This window comes from Manis javanica, chromosome 9 (assembly GCF_040802235.1).
Source record: "Manis javanica isolate MJ-LG chromosome 9, MJ_LKY, whole genome shotgun sequence".
Taxonomy (NCBI): Eukaryota; Metazoa; Chordata; class Mammalia; order Pholidota; family Manidae; genus Manis; species Manis javanica.
In genome coordinates, this window is record NC_133164.1 from 63,443,791 (window position 1) to 63,463,100 (window position 19,310).

At 41.5% G+C, this 19,310-nt stretch overlaps 1 protein-coding gene and 1 long non-coding RNA gene across 4 annotated transcripts in view; one reads left to right on the forward strand and one right to left on the reverse strand.

Moving 5' to 3' along the window:
* LOC108386215 (uncharacterized) overlaps nt 1-19,310 on the forward strand; it is a 271,240-nt gene that overhangs the window by 223,420 nt on the left and 28,510 nt on the right. For all 3 annotated transcript variants that reach the window (XR_012121100.1, XR_012121099.1, XR_012121098.1), the window contains exon 4: nt 14,801-14,902. This is a non-coding gene — a long non-coding RNA (uncharacterized lncRNA). The remainder of the gene's footprint in view (nt 1-14,800; nt 14,903-19,310) is intronic.
* The window catches only part of CHST9 (carbohydrate sulfotransferase 9), a 261,701-nt gene that overhangs the window by 39,846 nt on the left and 202,545 nt on the right, over nt 1-19,310 (reverse strand). The window lies entirely within an intron of this gene.

The following is a 19,310-nucleotide window of genomic DNA, read 5'->3' on the forward strand; positions in this document are numbered from 1 at the left end:
TAGGAGATCCCAAGGTTTTTAGGAGCTCTGTGCCAGGAAAGGGGACAAACACCAGATACATATTTCTTTATTATAAATCCCAGCATCACAAAGGCAATTCCAAGTTCTAGTGAAGAAACTCAGGCCAATTTCCTTATTTATAAGCCAAGGCTTAGAGAAGTTTGGGAGTTTGGGACTTACCTAAGGACACCAACCAAGATAATGGCAGATCTGAGGCTAGAACACAGATTTTAGTAATGGTCAAAGCCTTAGTACACAGGGAAACTACAAATGTACACTGACACAATCCATCAACGGAAGACACCAGACCTCACAATGTCGCTTACAGTAGGGTCCACATTTTTATTAAAAGTAAGATTTCTCCTCCACTCCCACTCCCACCCTTGGAAGTGGTAAAAATGTTAGCTTTTATAAAATATTCAAACACAGATTTTTGAAATGGGGTGTCTGTTTTTTCAAATTCAAACAATATTAAACACACACACACAACTTGGAGAGCTTGTTATTTTTAGCTAACTTTTTGAGTAATAGAGACTGAAGACTGCCTATATAGATGTTTTTTCAATTAGCTCTTCTCCATCCATCAACACTGACCCACTTATGGCTAGGGCTCCCTCAAAGGACTGTTAATGTAGTGTAATTGCTAGTCAATCTCCCAGCTCTTTTACGTGATGTAAATAGACCTCCGGAGAGTTGGTTTGGATAGGGTAGATTACCGTTTTGCGGAGGGAAGAAGTGAAGACTGCCTTTTTCAATGGTCCCTCTGTATGATCAGTGGGTCCCGCTGTGGCGTGTGGCGGGCCCGGCCTGTGGACCAGGCAGCAGAGACCAAATGTAAGCAGGCAGCTCTTGTGGCTCCATGTGGCCCCATTTTCCCAGGATCAGTCTACCACATATTTTCCTGTACAATACCGACAGGAGAGCATATGATTTTTATGCTTTTTCTTCATCTCCCTTAGTTTTTTGTGTATTTTTTGACATTTGGGGAAATTTTGACATTTGCTGGCTTGTACATTTCAGAGGTCCTGTGTATATTTTAACCACCCCTCCACCTGGAGGTTGGGAGTGGGAGTGGAGAGGGTGGTAGGATGGCCCAGGGAGGTGGCATAAAATCAGTTCTGGGGTGACAACCTTGTTTTACCACCAGGAAAGGCTAGAAATCACAAGGCTGACCATGATCTCTGGTTGTACAACAGTGAATTCTCCCTTAGTCAAATACTTACTTTACATCATAAAATTAATGAGGAGAATTCATTTATTATTCACTTGAATCATAATTGGTTCTTAGCTTCTTGCTTTTTATTAAAAATAGTTTTGGGTTTAAAGTTCACAATTTTTTACTTAGCAGGAGAATGTGTTGCTTGCTGTTTCAGGACGCTGACAATTCTCTTCTGGCTTCCTTTTTCTTCCCATTTGAAAAATGAGTGTCTCTGGTTAAATCTGGTTCTTGATATGAAAGTAATAATCTGGACAAAGTAACTTGTACTTATGGACCCCTGAACCATTTTATACATGAATTGCTTTACAATTTTATTTTAAAATCTCCCTTCCTTTTCTTTTCCCTTGGAGGAACAGAGAATATAACCTTGGAGTTTCTTGGTACAAGCCGGCGGTAGCCACTCTTCCAGAACGGGGCAGGCAGCGCCTCCCCCACGTCACTCTTACGTCCAAACACTCCCACACGGTATGAATAAGACTTTCAGATGCTCATTTGTTCCTCTCACTGTCCTGCCCGTTCCTTCTCTGCTAACCAAGTCAGGGAGTTCGAATCCCCAACCACAATCTTGGACAACTAGAAAACCCCTTCTTCTTAACTTTGATAACATTCACTTCCTACGGAGGATTTTATTTTTCCTCTGTTAGGGAATATTTGCTCTGTGAAAAACTCACCCTTGAGGCATGATAACAGCACTTGGCTAAAGTCACGGGGCATATATGGGGCGTGTTGTGCTTCTTCCGTAACAATACCGCCACTGGGAAGGGTCCCTCTCAGAAAGCAGGCGGTGAAAGCCACTCAGTTTAAATATTTATGCCTAAGTTCTCTTTCACATATATCAGAGCATTTATGAAATGATTACAGAACGTAAATTCAACCCCCTTCACTCTCAGCAATGAATAACTGCAAAATTTATAAAAATCTCACTGTGGCCATTGTGTTGAAATGCCTTTCAGAAGGGCCGGGGCAGAGGCAGAGGCAGAGGGCAAGTTAGGAAGCCATGTCAGCACTTCCAGGCAGAAGCGCGGAGGACCCGAGAGAGCGCGCGTGGTGCCGGGCTGCAAAGGAGGGACCCACTCCAGAATGCAGAGGAAGGGAAAATACCTGCCCGATGGGGAAGAGAATGGGAGAGATCATGTTCCCAGCTGGCCTGCTTGCAGGGCAGCGCCATCCAGGGAGCAGTGGCGCAGGGCAAGGCGATGAGTTCTGGGAATGCGGTTCCCGTACCCCCAGGGCATCTAGGGATGGCAATGCTGAGTAGGCAGCGAATATGTACAGGATTCTGAAGCTCCAGGGAGCTATCTGGACTGTAAATGTAGGTGTGGAGGGTATCAGAGTTACCAGGTGTGAAAGTAGTAGGTGTTAGCCAACATGGACAATTAATATTATGACTCAGGGAGAATGGAGAGAATGAGAGAAAATTGGCTGAAGAGTCACCAGAAGAAGACCTGCCCTGAAAGAGATGAGAAATTTAACAAGCGTGTGGCATCAAGGACAGCAAGAGGTCCCACTCCTACATCACTGGCTGTAGAGGCTCACGCATACAGCCCCTGAGAGGGGAGTCTGTCAGGATCTGACAGAATTACTTAAGGATTTCCTCACCTTGGACTCCTACTTCTAGAGTTTCCCGAAAGATACACCTGCACATTATAAAAATTACATGCATGTGGTTATTTGTTACAGCATTACAAGAAATAACAAAGGATTTTTTGTTCTAACAGACCCCATTAGAAACATACATGTGTCCACAGAACAGAGGACTATTTAGTTACAAAAAACAGAGTCACAACAATATGGGTATGTCTGTGTGGCTATATTTTCAAAAACAAACATAGAATACACCTAAGTCTCATGGAAATGGTTCCTTATGGTGGAGGGTGTGGGTGGACAGTGTGGAAGAGGGCATGTTTGGGAGTAAGATCTCTCTGAGAATATCTTTTAATATAGCTGTGACTTCTGAACCATGTAAATACTTCACATATCCAACATGTAAATTAAATTAAAAAAGACCAATCCTAAAAGTGAACACAAGCAGAAAGACACGAGCCTTACTCTCTGTCAAACTGAGGAGAACAACATATAGAAGAAGAAAAATACAAGTAACTGTGAATGTATTACTTGGATTATTTACCTTTATGGTTTATATTCCAAGAACAACAAATACCACAAAGAAATTGAAAGATTCACACTCAGTAGATTTGCTGCCATTAGTAATATTGGCATTATTATTCTAAAGTATTTTGGGTATATTGTGCAATAAAGAAAGTAAGTAAATATAGCAATACTACTAGGAACCCAAGTTCTGAGTGTAAGAGGAAAGAGAAGGGACAAGGGCAGAGGAATTCTCAATTTTGGCTGAGAAGATCATGTGAAGCCAACACTTAGGGAAAACAAACATTCTAGCAGCAATGAGCACATCCCACACCTGATCTTAGTTTCTACCTGCTGTTCCTCATTCAAAGGAATCGTGGCTCCTTAGAGAAACTGATTCCAGAGCTGGGGAAGGGAAAAGATTGCTTTACTCTTGCATTCCAAAGAAGGGCTCAAAACTCATGAAGTCATCCCAAAAACACACAGGAGCTAGCTCAAACAGTTTCTCTTTGTCCACATTAGGAAAAGTATGCACACCCAAAAGAATAATGATTACAATTAATTGTAATATATTGCCTAGGTAAAAATCAGTGAGCTCATAGTGGTCCTCCAGTCCAATAAAAAAAGGAGAGATAGGGGAAAAGAGGGAAAGTTTCTTTATTAAATAATGTCATCTATTAAATGTAGAAGTGACAGAATTAAGGAAAAAATATTTCAAGTCTTCAATGACACAACTAATTCAGGCAGGGATTGTCAATGGATTCCAAGGTACTATATTACCATCTGGCAAAATGTTATTCCACGGATCTCTTAATACTTGCAAAGGAAAAATGTACTTTTAAAATAGAGAGACTGGTTGTTCACACTTTTAACAAGGTGATCAAATTTGCCATTGTTAATAACGGAACAAATGACAACCTGCAATATGAAGTAGACATGTTACCCGTGAGGTATCAGTGCTAAAATTATTCAGCCTCATTTCTGGTCCTGACTGTGGAAAGGAACAATTTCTGCTATGCAAAAACACTCAGAATGCAGGACATCCTAAAGACAGCTGACCTGGGCTCCTAAACTATTCTGCACAATTCAGTGTCTTGGGAAAAAATGGCTAGGGTACTATTCTAGACTGCAAAAGAGTAGAGAAGCATGAACACCAAAATCAGTACCTGAACACTGACCACATCCCAGTTCAGGGAAGAAATAATTGTAAAAGACATTCTGAGGATAAATGAAGACAAACATTTGAATATGGGCCTGATATCAGAAGGCAATATAAAATTTTTGCTCATTTTCTTGGGGGTGAAGATGGTGTCATTATGTGGGAGAACACTTTTACTCCAGGAGAGAAGGTGGTGAAGTATGTAAGAGTGAGGTGCTCTGATGGCTGTGGCTCACTTGTAAGCGCATATGTGCACACAGAGAGTAAATGAGGCAACATGTTAACAGCTGGTGAGTCTTGGTGATGGCCATTTATGGGCTCACTGTACTATTCCAACTTCTCTGCAGTTTTGAAAATTTTCATAATACAAAGTTGGGGGAAGATAAGAAGAGAAAGATGGAAAGTGCTAGATATGGAAGAGAGAAGACCTGAAAGATAAGCCTCTTCTTTGACCAGTGGTGAGGTTAGTAAGGACAGTTTCAAAAAAATGTAGGAGCTGAAACCAAATGTCAGTGACTCTGAAGGTGAGAAAATGGAAACAGGAAGGGGCATAGGTTCCACAAATGAGAAATCTAAATGTAAATGAAAGACAAAAGATTGGGTTAATGTAGAAAAAGTAATGGAACCAGTGGACTGAACAATCACTCTGGGCTGAGGGCAAGGAGCCTGCTGAGAAGAGTTTGCACATACCGGAGAGGCCAGATGGAAACCTGTAGCAGTAGGTCCTGGGTGGACGGGCGGGAGTGTATCCCAGGGTACCGGCTTGGCTTTGAGCTGGAGGAGGGTGTCCCAGCCTCTGAGCCAGAGGAAAGGACTACAGATGGTGTACAGTGGGCTTGGAGGAGCAGTGAGGAGCCAAAAGCACACCTGGGGCTGCCATTTCTTCCAAAAACTGCAGCAAGGCAGTCTGCTAAAACCAGCATAGTGGATGTAAAGATGGCAGCGAGGGGTTAGAACAGCCATTACTGGGAACAGGAGCATTGGGGGACTGGGGGATGGCACGGCCTTCCCTGTGCTGGAGAACGACTTCAGGGGGCACTCGGCAGTGTCACTGTGTCATGCCCCCTATTGGGTTAGGCAGGTGATGTGAAAATAAAGGGCACGAGGAGCTCCAGGGTCCTGAAGAAGGGGAGATGATGGGCCATGAAGGCTCAGGGTAGATCAGGAAGGAAGGTGGTGAAGACAGAGAAATGCAGAGAATGGCAGGATGAAAGGCCAGAGATTTCTGTGAGGTCAAAGAACAGGTAAGTGGCCAAGTGGTACCCAGAGGAAATTGCAAGAGGTGGTCAGTGGTCCTGGCGTTTCAGATTTCTGAAGCTGCGCAACTATAGGGAAAGACTAAGCTGTGGCCCTGGGAGCCAGTGGCGGAGGTTGAGCAGAGGTTAAGTTCATGGTGGCAATGAAGTTTCCCAGATCCACAGAGCTTTGGAGTTGATGAGCAGAGCCTTTATTCCAAATCCACCAGAAGACGTCTGAAGGCACTTCTGTTAGTGACAGGCCCAATTTTGGTTTAGTGACATTTAAAAAAAATTGCCTTTCTCAAATTTTTATTGTCTTACCCAGTTTATTTTTATCCAACTAAGAAGGCTGGGAAAGAGTCAAAAAAAGCACGAATCCCTCTTCCAGGCTTTATCCTAAGGAAATCTTCAGGGCAGGACCCATAACTAGGTCAGCATGAGTGCTCCAGGCCAGCGGGGGCAAATGGGAGGGCGACTTCAGAGGAGCGCCGAGGACTGGCTGGAGAGGTTCCGGCAGCACCTTCCGGTGGGTCTCTTGGGTACAGTCAATGAAAAAGGCAAGTTTCAAAACAGTATTTCTATCATGGACCTATTTTTGTTAAAATGTATATAGTTTTATGGAAAACATTGTGAATCTCTGGGTAATGAATTCATAGATGACTTTTCTCCTTTGTTTTTTCTCTGTACATTCTTATTTTCTACCACCAATTGTGTTACTAGTGTAATAAAGAAATTTAAATTTCAAATAAATTAAAAATGAAACATAAATAGCCTATAACATGGCTGTGTTATAAAAGAAGGTGTCTATTATTACCAAATCAATATTTGTTGTGAAAAAACTCAGAAAATGCACATGAAAGGAGTAAGCAATAATTATCTGTGGTCCTGCACTAAACCTGTTAACATTGGTTAACACAAATAACTTGTGGCACACCCTTCCAAATATTGTATTTTTATTTTTCCCATAATGGTATCATTTAACACACACATACAAAAGATTTTTGTTGACTTGAATAATACGAGAAATATTTGTGTGCCATTAAATAATCTCATTCTACAATAGTTCGAATTGTTATACAGAATTTTAAAAAATATACTAAAGCTTCTTGAAGCTCCTGTCCTGTGCTGTTCTGTGCACATGGACATGCCTTTGAGTATACCCATGGCCCTTCATTACCACATGTTCCTGGAAGTGGAACTGATGGATTAAAAAGGTTACTCGCTAATACTAATATAAGAATATCACTATGAAAAAAGGATTAAAGATGGTGGCGTGAGAGGAGAGACAGAGGCTTCCTCCTAAAACTGTATACAATTAGAAATATAGTTGGCACAACTAATTCTAAGAGAGCAACAGGAAAGAGGACGGCGTCAGACTGCACACACCTGGAGAAAAGAGCAGACCTCACGGAACAGGGTAACATACCAAAGCTGTGGCTCCGTGAGACCGGAGCCCTTCCCCCACCCCAGCTCACTGGTGGGAGGAAGAGAAACGGAGCAGGGAGGGAGTGGAGGCCTGGAACTGCTGAATACCTAGCTCCAGAGATCTACTCTGGGAGCACAAACCTACATTTCATGGTGCTTTCATGATACTTGCATGATTGCAACCGGGTTGGAAAGCTAATACAGGCAGAATTCCTGGAGAGACTGAGATTCCAGCTGCTTGTGGAAAGTAGGGATCCATATTCGGCTACTCTGGGACAAAAGCTTATACCTGTGTGCTTGACCCACAGCTCTTTCCTCCCCCCAGGCACCAATACTGCTCCCCTGCAACCCCTGACATGGCTTTAGGGGCTGAGCAGCTCCAGAGTAGAGCTTCTGGACACTAGAGGGCGCCATATACAAATACGAAACACCAAGGGAACCTGGTCCAGAGTAAAATTAATATAACTCCCGAGAAAGATTTAAATGATATGGACCTTGTGACTCTTCCTGAACGAGAGTTCAAAATAAAAATCATCAACATGCTAATGGAGGTATGGAAAGACATCCAATAACTCAGGAATGAATTCAGGTTGGAGATCCAATCGCTGAAGAGCACGATGGAGGGTATTAAAAGCAGGTTGGATACAGTGGAGGAGACAATAAATGAAATAGAAACCAGAGAAGAGGAATACAAAGAAGCTGAAGCACAGAGAGAAAAAAGGATCTCTAAGAATGAAAGAATATTGAGAGAACTGTGTGACCAATCCAAACGGAACAATATTCGCATTATAGGGATACCTATAGAAGAAGAAGAGAAAGAGAAAGGGATAGAAAGTGTCTTTGAGGAGGCAGTTGCTGAAAACTTCCCCAGTCTGGGGAAGGAGATAGTCTCTCAGGCCATGGAGATCCACAGATCTCCCAACACAAGGGACCCAAGGAAGACAACACCAAGACATATAGTAATAAAACTGGCAAAGATCAAGGATAAGGACATACTATTAAAACCAGCCAGAGAGAGAAATAAGATCACATACAAAGGAAAGTACATCAGGCTAACATCAGACTTCTCAGCAGAAACCTTACAGGCCAGAAGGGAGTGGCATGGTGTGCTTAATGCAATGAAGCAGAAGGGCCTCGAACCAAGATTACTTTATCCAGCAAGATTATCATTTAAATTTGAAGGAGGGATTAAACAATATCCAGATAAGCAAAAGCTGAGAGAATTCACCTCCCACAAACCATCTCTACAGTCTATTTTGGAGGGACTGCTATAGATGGAAGTGTTCTTAAGGTTTAATAGCTGTCACCATAGGAAATAAAACCACAGTAAAGAAAGTAGAACAGCTAGCTAATTACTAAGCAAATGCAAAATTAAATTGACTATCCCCAAAGTCAATCAAGGGGTAGACAAAGAATACAGATTATAATATATAAAGAATTGAGGAGGAAGAGAAAGGAGGAGAAAAAAAAATAACCTTTAGATTGTGTTTGTGACAGCATCTTAAGTGAGTTAAGTTAGACTCTTAGAGAGTAAGGAAATTAACCTTGAACCTTTGGTAACCACGAATCTAAAGCCTGCAATGGCAATAAGTACATACCTATCGATAATCACCCTAAATGTAAATGGATGGAATGCACCAATCAAAAGACACAGAGTAATAGAATGGATAAAAAAGCAAGACCCATCTATATGCTGTCTTCAAGAGATTCACTTTAAACCCAAAGACATACACAGACTAAAAGTGAAGGGATGGAAAAAGATATTTCATGCAACTAGCAGAGAGAAAAAAGCAGGATTTCAGTACTTGTATCAGACAAAATAGACTTCAAAACAAAGAAAGTAACAAGAGACAAAGAAGGATATTACATAATGATATAGGGGTCAATCCAACAAGAAGATATAACCATTATAAACATCTATGCTCCCAACACAGGAGCACCCACATATGTGAAACAAATACTAACAGAATTAAAAGGGAAATAGAATGCAATGCACTCATTCTAGGAGACTTCAACACTCCATTCACTCCAAAGGACAGATCAACCAGACAGAAGATATGTAAGGAGACAGAGGCACTGAACAATACAATAGAACAGATGGACCTAACAGACATCTACAGAACTCTCCACCCAAAAGCAACAGAATACACATTCTTCTCAAGTGCACATGGAACATTTTCAAGAATAGATCATATACTAGGTCACAGAAAGAGCCTCAATAAATTCAAAAATATGAAATTGTACCAACCGGTTTATCAGATCACAAAGGTATGAAACTAGAAATGAATTACACAAAGAAAATGAAAAATCCAACAAACACATGGAGGCTTCATAACATGCTCCTAAAGAACCAATGGATCAATGACCAAATAAAAACAGAGATCAAGCAATATATGGAGACAAATGACAACAATAGTTCAACACCGCAAAATCTGTGGGAACGCAGCCAAGGCTATGCTAAGAGGAAAGTATATTGCAATACAGGCCTACCTCAATGAACAAAGAAGAACAATCCCATATAAGCAGTCTAACCTCACAATTAATGAAATTAGAAAAAGAACAACAAATGAGGCCCAAAGTCTGTAGAAGGCAGGACATAATAAAGCTTAGAGCAGAAATAAATAAAATTAAGAAGAATAAAACAATAGAATCAATGAAAGCAAGAGCTGGTTCTTCGAGAAAATAAACAAAATAGATAAACCCCTAGCCAGACTTATCAAAACAAAAGAGAGTCTACACACATAAACAGGTTCAGAAATGAGAATGAAAAAATCACTATGGACACCACAAAAATACAAAGAATTATTAGAGAATACCATGAAAAATTATATGCTAACAAACTGGATAACCTAGAAGAAATGGAAAACTTTCTAGAAAAATACAACCTTCCAAGGCTGACCAAGGAAGAAACAGAAAATCTGAACAGACCAATTACCAGCAACGAAATTGAACTGGTAATCAAAAACCTACCTAAGAACAAAACACCTGGACCAGATGGCTTCACCAGTGAGTTTTATCAAACATTTAGTGAAGACTTAATACCTATTCTCCTTAAAGTTTTCCAAAAAATAGAAGAGGAGGGAATTCTTCCAAACTCATTCTATGAAGCCAGCATCACTCTAATAACAAAAACAGGCAAAGACACCACAGAAAAAGAAAATTACAGACTAATATCCCTGATTAATAGATGCAAAAATACTCAACAAAATATTACCAAACCAAATTCAAAAATACATCAAAAAGATCATCCACCATGATCAATTTGGATTTATGCCAGGGCTGCAAGGATGGTACAACATTTGAAAATCCATCAACATCATCTACCACATCAACAAAAAGAAGGACAAAAAATAATCTCCATAGATGCTGAAAAAGCATTTGACAAAATTCAACATCCATTCATGATAAAAACTCTCAACAAAATGGGTATAGAGGGCAAGTACCTCAACATAATAAAGGCCATGTATGACAAACCCACAGCCAACATTATACTTAACAGCGAGAAGCTGAAAGCTTTTCCTTTAAGATCAGGAACAAGACAAGGATGCCCACTCTCCCCACTTCTATTCAACATAGTACTGGAGGTCCTAGCCACAGCAATCAGACAACACAAAGAAATAAAAGGCATCCAGATTGGCAAGGAAGAAGTTAAACTGTCCCTGTTTGCAGATGACATGATATTGTACATAAAAAACTCTTAACAGTCCACTCCAAAACTACTAGATCTAATATCTGAATTCAGCAAAGTTGCAGGATACAAAACTAATACACAGAAATCTGTGGCATTCCTATACACTAACAATGAACTAGCAGAGAGAGAAATCAGGAAAACAATTCCATTCACAATTGCATCAAAAAAGAATAAAATACCTAGGAATAAACCTAACCAAGGAAGTGAAAGACCTATACTCTGAAAACTACAAGAAACTCATGAGAGAAATCAAAGATACCAATAAATGGAAACACATCCCATGCTCATGGATAGGAAGAATTAATATTGTCAAAATGGTCATCCTGCCTAAAGCAATCTATAGATTCAATGCAATTCCTATCAAAATACCAGCAGCATTCTTCAATGAACTAGAGAAAATCATCCTAAAATTCATATGGAACCACAGAAGACCTCAAATAGCCAAAGCAATCCTGAGAAGGAAGAATAAAATAGGGGGAATTATGCTCCCCAACTTCAAGCTCTACTACAAAAGCCACAGTAATCAAGACAATTTGGCACTGGCACAAAACAGACCCATAGACCAATGGAACAGACTAGAGAGCCCTGATATAAACCCAAGCATATATGGTCAATTGATATATGATAAAAGAGCCATGGACATACAATGGGGAAATGACAACCTCTTCAACGGATGGTGTTGGCAAAACTGGACAGCTACATGCAAGAGAATGAAACTGGATTATTGTTTAACCCCATACACAAAAGTAAACTCAAAATGGATTAAAGACTTGAATGTAAGTCATGAAACCATAAAACTCTTAGAAGACAACATAGGCAAACATCTCCTGAATATAAGTATGAGCAACTTCTTCCTGAACGCATCTTCTTGAGCAAGGGAAACAAAGCAAAAATGAACTCACGGGACTACATCAAACTAAAAAGTTTCTGTGCTGCAAAGAACACCATCAACAGAACAAAAAGGCATCCTACAGTATGGGAGAATATATTTGTAAATGACATATCCGACAAGGGGTTAACATCCAAAATATATAAAGAACTTACACACCTCAGCACCCAAAAAGCAAATAACCCAATTAACAAATGGGCAGAGGATATGAAGAGACGGTTTTCCAAAGAAGAAATTCAGATGGCCAACAGACACATGAAAAGATGCTCCACATCACTAATCATCAGGGAAATGCAAATTAAAACCACAATGAGATATCACCTCGCATGGGTAAGGATGGCCCGCATTGAAAAGACTAAGAACTACAAATGTTGGTGAGGATGCAGAGAAAAGGGAACACTCCTACACTGCTGGTGGGAATGTAAGCTAGTTCAACCATTGTGGAAAGCAATATGGAGGTTCCTCAAAAAACTAAAAACAGAAATACATTTGACCCTGAAATCCCAGTCCTTGGAATATACCCAAAAAATAAAACTTCTCAGATTCAAAAAGACATATGCACCCCTATGTTCATCGCAGCACTTTTTACAATAGCCAAGATATGGAAGCAACCTAAGTGTCCATCTGTAGATGAATGGATAAAGATGTGATGCATATATACAAGGAAATACTCTTCAGCCATAAGAAAGAAACAAATCCTACCATTTGCAACAACATGGATGGAGCTGGAAGACATTATGCTCAGTGAAATCAGCCAGGCGGAGAAAGACAAATGCCAAATCATTTTCCTCATTTGTGGAGTATAACAATGAGGCAAAACCGAAGGAACAAAATGACAGCAGATTCAGAGACTCCAAGAATGCACTAGTGGTTACCAAAGGGGAGGGGTGTGGGAGGGTGGGTGGGGAGGGAGGGAGAAGGGGACTGAGGAGTATTTTGTTTAGTACACGTGGTGTGGGGGATCACGGGGAGAACAGTGTATCACAGAGAAGGCACATAGTGGATCTCTGGCAACTTGCTGCACTGATGGACAGTGACTGCATTGGGGTATGGGTGGGGACTTGATAATATGGGTAAATGTAGTAACCACATTGTTTTTTCATGTGAAACCTTCATAAGAGTGTATATCAATCATACCTTAATAAAAAAAAAAGAATATCACTATGAGCCTATTTCCCAGCACTTCCATCGACTCTGAGTTAAAAACAAAATGGTGATAATTTTTTAGGAAACATGTTTACATAATCCTAATTTTGTCTTTCATTTTCTTATTAGAGAGGACAAACATTTTTATATGCTTATAGGGCATTGATATTTCTTCTATTCATCTCCCTGGCTTCCTTTTCTAATAGAGTGTTTCTCTTTCTCCTGGTAATGTTAATTTTTGCCTGTCCTACTTTTTGTGAGTATTTTTCCTGATTTGTCTTTTGCCTTTACTTGTTCACAATGTTTAGATAATAAAAAGATATGCTGATGATTGCAATGGCTTGTATTGACTGTGCCCCAGCAATGTACCCCATGCACAGTTCCCTTAGTCTTCCTGCCAACTCACTGAGATGAGGTCTTGGTGTCCTCAGCAGCGCCGAGGGTGAAGTCGGTCTCACTGAAGCTAGTGTGGCTGGGATCATGGAGTGGGTGGTGCTGAGCTCACTCCTGACATCTCAGCCTGCCCCCATCTCTTCTCTGGTTTGTGCCTTCAGTGTCCTGCCTGGAAAGGCCTAACTCTGTGCCACTATTAAAAATATTCAGGTCAAGTCTGTATGTAATGATAATATAACAATATCTTCATTGTATCCTCAGAACAGTGTGCATAACTCATCTGCTCTAAAAAGTACATGTTTATATATAAGCAAAGAAGTCAGAGGCAATACACTTGAACACTTTGCTGTATGTGGAGCCTGGTAGGAGAGGGGCGATGTTCACTTTTAATTCAGACACATTTGGTTTTTTAAAAAAATTAGTAGAAACATACTGCACAAATGTAAAGAGAATGGTATATCTGTTTTGGATCAGAAGGAATGCTAGGCTTTGACTATTCCTTTTCTTCTGGAGCATTAGGACAGGCATTCACTTGTTCATCTATTTGCTCAACCACTCAAGATACTGTTTGAGAAGCACTTTGCGCTGGTCTTTGGCTGGGCTGGGAAATGCCCCAGTGGAAGGGTGTGGTCGGCCCCTGCTCAGAGTCTAGCTGGGAAACCCACACAGAACAATGCCCCTGTCATGGCTGTTAGAATAAGGCGGAGTGCTACAGGGACAGTGGGGAGGGAAGACCGATGTCAGCCTGGGGGCACAGGGAAAACTCAAAGGAGGCAGCACTGAACAGAGATGTCCTCTCCGGAACTCACTTCCCTGCTCCCCGGCTTTCCAGCTGGGGTGCCAACTCTCCTGCCACTGAGCTGGGGTGGCTGCTCCACTGCCATGGACTGCTCCTTCCCCACAGTTTACAGGTAGACCCTTTGGGACATCCACCGACACAGGCTGGCTTTGGGGTAGCTGCTGCCCAGCTGGGCTCTGACAGGACTGAAGGACGGCAGCATCCCCTGGGGGCTAGCGGAGCACCTGGTGCCAAGATCGAGGCCACAGCAGCCAGTACCTGTGCAGGTGTCTGCTGTAAAGGGGAGAAAGCCGGCAGGTGGCACGTGAGAGGTGGCAGATGTCTATGCTAACATATCAAGAGGCACCAACTCTGAAGACTCCTAGAAATCACTGAGGTGGGATGGAGCCAGAGAAACGTAATGTCTTATAATGATAGGACTTTTTTCGTTGTTTGTTTTAAAGTCTAAGGCTGATGTGTTCTGAGAAACACTCATCACTTAAATGAGGAAATTAAGGTTTTAATAAGTTATTTAATCTGCCCATCCATTCATCCAGCGAATGAGGGCATACTGAGCACCAGGCACCATACTGAGGGCTAAGAGGGGACAGAAGGAACCAATTCCCTTTCCTCTTGTGGCCAGATTTGAGTCCAAGCTCCTACCTGACACACCTTGGGCTTTCCGCTGCCTGGTGACACCTCCCTTCTGGTAATTGACAAAATCTCTTTTTGCCAAAACACTTTTTAAAACACCCACTCCTCTTCCACTTTCAGGGACACCACAGACCAGGAAGCCCCTTCCACAACTTGTCTTCCTCCAGATGCGCTTCAGTTAAGCCTGGCAGGATCTCCAAGCTTCTAGAACTCTGCAGCCTGGTAAGTCATTCCTGGGACTAGTCCTAAAAGCTCATGCTGGTATATGTTCCTGAGCTGTTGGGCCTACTTTTAAGAGCAAAGAGAATGGAAAGATTAGCTGCCTACAAGCTCCCCCAGCTGTTCAAATGGAAAAACTTCACAGAACCCTAGGGATCTGGGCATCACAGATTTAGGCGTGCATTTTTGAAGAGTTTTAAAAATTAAATGAAAGAACTCTACATTGTCTTCAAATGTAAGCACATATTGCAGCTTAAAGAATATCTGTAGTGGTAGAATGTAGGGGTGGAAGAGCACAGACCTGGGAGTCAGACACAGGTCCCCACACCAACTCTTCTATCTACCAGCTGTGTGACCTCAAGACAATTTACTTAGCATCACTCAACCTTGATTCCTTCTTCCAAAATGGGGATTATCAGAACAATACCTAGCTCATGAGGTTTTCCTAAAGACTGTATGACATAACACATGTGTAACTTAGCAGTGCCTGGCATCTAGTAAATGCTCAATAAACATAGCCACTTTTATTGCATACATTATTTCTTTTATTTATTACATTCAAACAAACTCATCATTTTTTTATTAGAGAAGACAATTTTATATGCTTAAAGGACACGGATATTTCTTCTTCTCTTCGGCATGCCATCAAGGGAAGAGCAAGTGATTGTACAGCCTGAGCATTTGTAGCCAGGGCAGCAAAGTCCCAGCTTTGTAAGAAAAAAAGTTTAGGTAACTATAGAGAGAAACTGACCATAAACTCATTTAATGTAAGAAAATAGAAGCAGAACTTAGATCTTGTTGTAGCTAACCACAAGCTTGAAATTTACTGAAGTTCTAAAGCTTTATAAAAATTGTAGAACAAACACTGTATGATCTCACTTATATGTGGAATCTAAAAAAAAACAACAACCCCAAACTCATAGGAAAAGAGATCAGACATGTGGTTGGCAGAGGGTGGGGGTGGGGCAAGAAAAGGAAGGTGGTCACAAAAGGTACAAATTTCAAGTTGTAAGATAAATAATTCCTGGGGATGTATGATGTACAACAATATACAGTATATAGGAAAGTTAAGAGAGTAAAAATCCTCAGAGTTCTCACCACAAGGAGAAAAAATTTTCTTTTTTCTTCTCTTCTTATTGAATCTATATGAAATGATGGATATTAGCCAAACCTACTATGATAATCTTTTCACAATATTTGTAAATCAAACTGTCATGGTGTTTGCCTAAACTTACAGCAATGTATGCCAATTATTTCTAAATAAAGCTGGGAAAAGAACTGGAGAACATACCTAAATCTATATCATAGAATTTACTTTATTCCAGTGCTCACATTTAGTTTAGCCAGCAGGGAATGAGCGCAACACGGTATGGATTTTCTCAGAGGCAACTCTTCCATGTTTCAGTTAACCACCTTAACAAGACAGTGGTGAAATAAAGTGTACATTCATTCTTAACATGCATCTGGTTACTGGACTGGTGCCCAGATCAGGACAGGCTGCCTCTGCTTTGGTCTGTCTGCACCTGTCCAGATAGGGGCCTGGGAGGGTTTTGTGGCTGGCCCCTCAGCAAAGGGAATTAGGTATTCATGTAAGTGCAGGCAGGGAGAGAGGAGAAGGCACATTTCACCCCTCCAGAAACAAACAGGACCAATTCAGACTTCACATTTCTTTTTCCCATTTAGTGCACATTACTTACATTTGTTGCTTTATTTTTCTTGGTTCATCTGCTGGAGGTGTGGAAAATGAAGCTAGGTGCACACTGCATGTAAAAACCCAGCAGGCCTCATGCACAGTGGCTCAGGCTCTGCGCCGTGAGGAGGAACCAGTTGTTTCGGGTTACTGACCCCCAGCTCCCAGGTCTCCAAGCCAGTCTTCAGCTGCCTAGTCTGCTTAGCACAGAAATGGATGTGCGTTCCGTGCCAGGGACAGCATCATCTAAGAGTGCGGCGCTAGGGAAGGACGGAAAAGCCTTTCTTGGAGAAGGAAGCTTTGAACTGTGCCCTTTCAGGACAAGCCAAAGGAAGTGTGTAAGCTTGGTCCACATGCCACAGCACAGCGCCAGGAGGGGACAATGCAACCATGATGAGCGAGGTGCAGACCAGTGTGCAGGGAGAGGACTACTGTTTGCGGCCTCTTGCCTTGGTGGTCAGATGGAAGGCTAGGTCAAGGTGGTGGGAGCGCTAGTCTAGAACAGAAGGGACACACCTCCTTTTTTATAAGCAGTATAGTGATCTGTGGCTTCTCTTCATGACTTGCAGCTGTCCGAAGTCAGTGACTTCTTGGGAAGTTTGTTAAAACAATGTACAACTTAATACACGGAGTCACTCCCAATTAACAGCCCTAGACCAGGTATTATTTGGGTTTGGAATCTTAGCGGACTGTGACCCTCAGGTGAGTGTCACCAGTTTGGCGGGTCATGGTGTGAACTTGTGCAACTTGTGCAACTTGTCATGAGTTTCACAAACATACTCATGTGAGGTGACACCAGGACCCAAGCAGTGTTAGCTCACATGCAAGAGCAGTCTGTTTTGGTGATAGAGCGACCAATTCATAACCATGTGCAGATGTGTGTGTGGAAACCTGAGCAGTTTACTCCAGTCATGTTCCATGCTTTTTATAGACTGGCATTCCTGGGCAGCTGGCCATCTGGCTTGCCCTTTGATTTGACCCTGGCCTGTAGAGTGGGCTTTTGCACCTACAGACCTAGGTGCGATTTGAGTGCTGCCACTCATTAGCTGTGCAGCCCTGGGCAAGTGACTGAACATCTCTAAGCCACAGATTGTAAATCAAAGAGATGTGGATAACGATAGGATTGATTTCATAGTGTTGCTGTGAAGACTAAATAATTTGCCAAGTGCCCAGAAGAGCCTCCTTACTCCCGCAGCAGCAATAGCAAGGGCCTGGAGAGGTAACACACTCTTATCAGCGCCATCAGTTGCTGGATAAACTTCACAGTGATCAGAGACTCTTGTGGCCAACTGGGAGACCTAGCGAGAGACCCAGAAGGAAACATCTTACAGGAAGACAAGGAAGGGCATGAACAAGTGGATATTGAGGAAAAAAATCCCTCTGTGATTCTGACTCTCTACCACCAGTGACATGGGATTGGCAATTCAGACAGAACAGACCTGTGTGTGACCTATTCAGTTTGTATGTCTCATGTTCTATAGCTTAGCAAAATATATATAGTTTATTCAAATGCTGCTTTTGTTCTTCTCAACTAATTATTTTGTTTCTTTCTAAAGTCTCTGATGGACCCAACTGATCATTTAGGGTGGGAAGTATAAATTAGGAAAATTCACTATTTTTAATGATTTTTAATAAGAACTTTGTTGGTAAGTTGAAAGGTCAAATACTCTATAAAAGCTATGATTTCCATGACAGCTACTGTAAAAAAAAATCGAGAAAGTATAATCAATAGGATATTTTCATTTTTTTTCTAAAGAGATCTCTTCTAAAACCTTGGCAAAGATCAGGCACAGCAAAAGTGGGTCAAAACCTTGAAAAACATGGCCTTATATGGTCTTATACTCTAAAACAGGGATATACACTCATTTAAGTGCAAGAATGGTAACTGAGTATTTGGGGATTTGAAAAGGTCATTTCCCTGCCTTAAATTCTTTTGGAACAGCAAGGCAAAAATACAAATGCCACGAATAGCACTTTGAGACTTACCACAAGGTCTTGATGAAATGCTGACACTGGTTGAGAACCTGCTCTCTCTCACACACAGTCGCTCACTCTTGCACACATATATGCTCATACACACATGCACACGCAGAATTGTTTAAAACTGTCTGGCCTTCTGGTGAATTAACTGGGGATCTTCCTATGGTGACACCATCTTCACAACCATCCCATCAATGTCTTAGGTCCCTCAGCAATGCTGGGAAGGATCACACTCCAGACAGCAAGTGAAGGGCAGCTGGCTATTTTGAGGCTCATGAGTTATTTTAGCATTTTAGGTTCTCTCCCTGGTTAAGTTTTGTTGATCACGGGTGATATGAAAACAAGATTTTAATTGTTTCTCTCTCAAAAAGATTGGAAGACATTCCTGTAGAAGTTCAAAAAATTCTGGAAATCTGCATGGTATCCTAAAGTCCCAGTTGATGGATACCTTGGGCTAGCCTGGGGATTCACAAAATTTTAATCTCAGGAAGAATCAGGCAAACATTACAGATACAGTGTTTCAGGGATAGATCTAAAGGATGGGGGTGACCTAAACATTGAGGGCTTTATTCTTTCTTTTAGGACATTCTCAAAGTAGTCATATTCACTAAGAAAAAATTTCCAATACTGAGAAAATATCAAGTGACAAGTTCCCGAGAATTGCAAAGTCAAAACCTCACCCCCATGACATACCACATCACTTAATTGCACTGTGCTCTACTGAGTAGAAGTCGTCTGTCA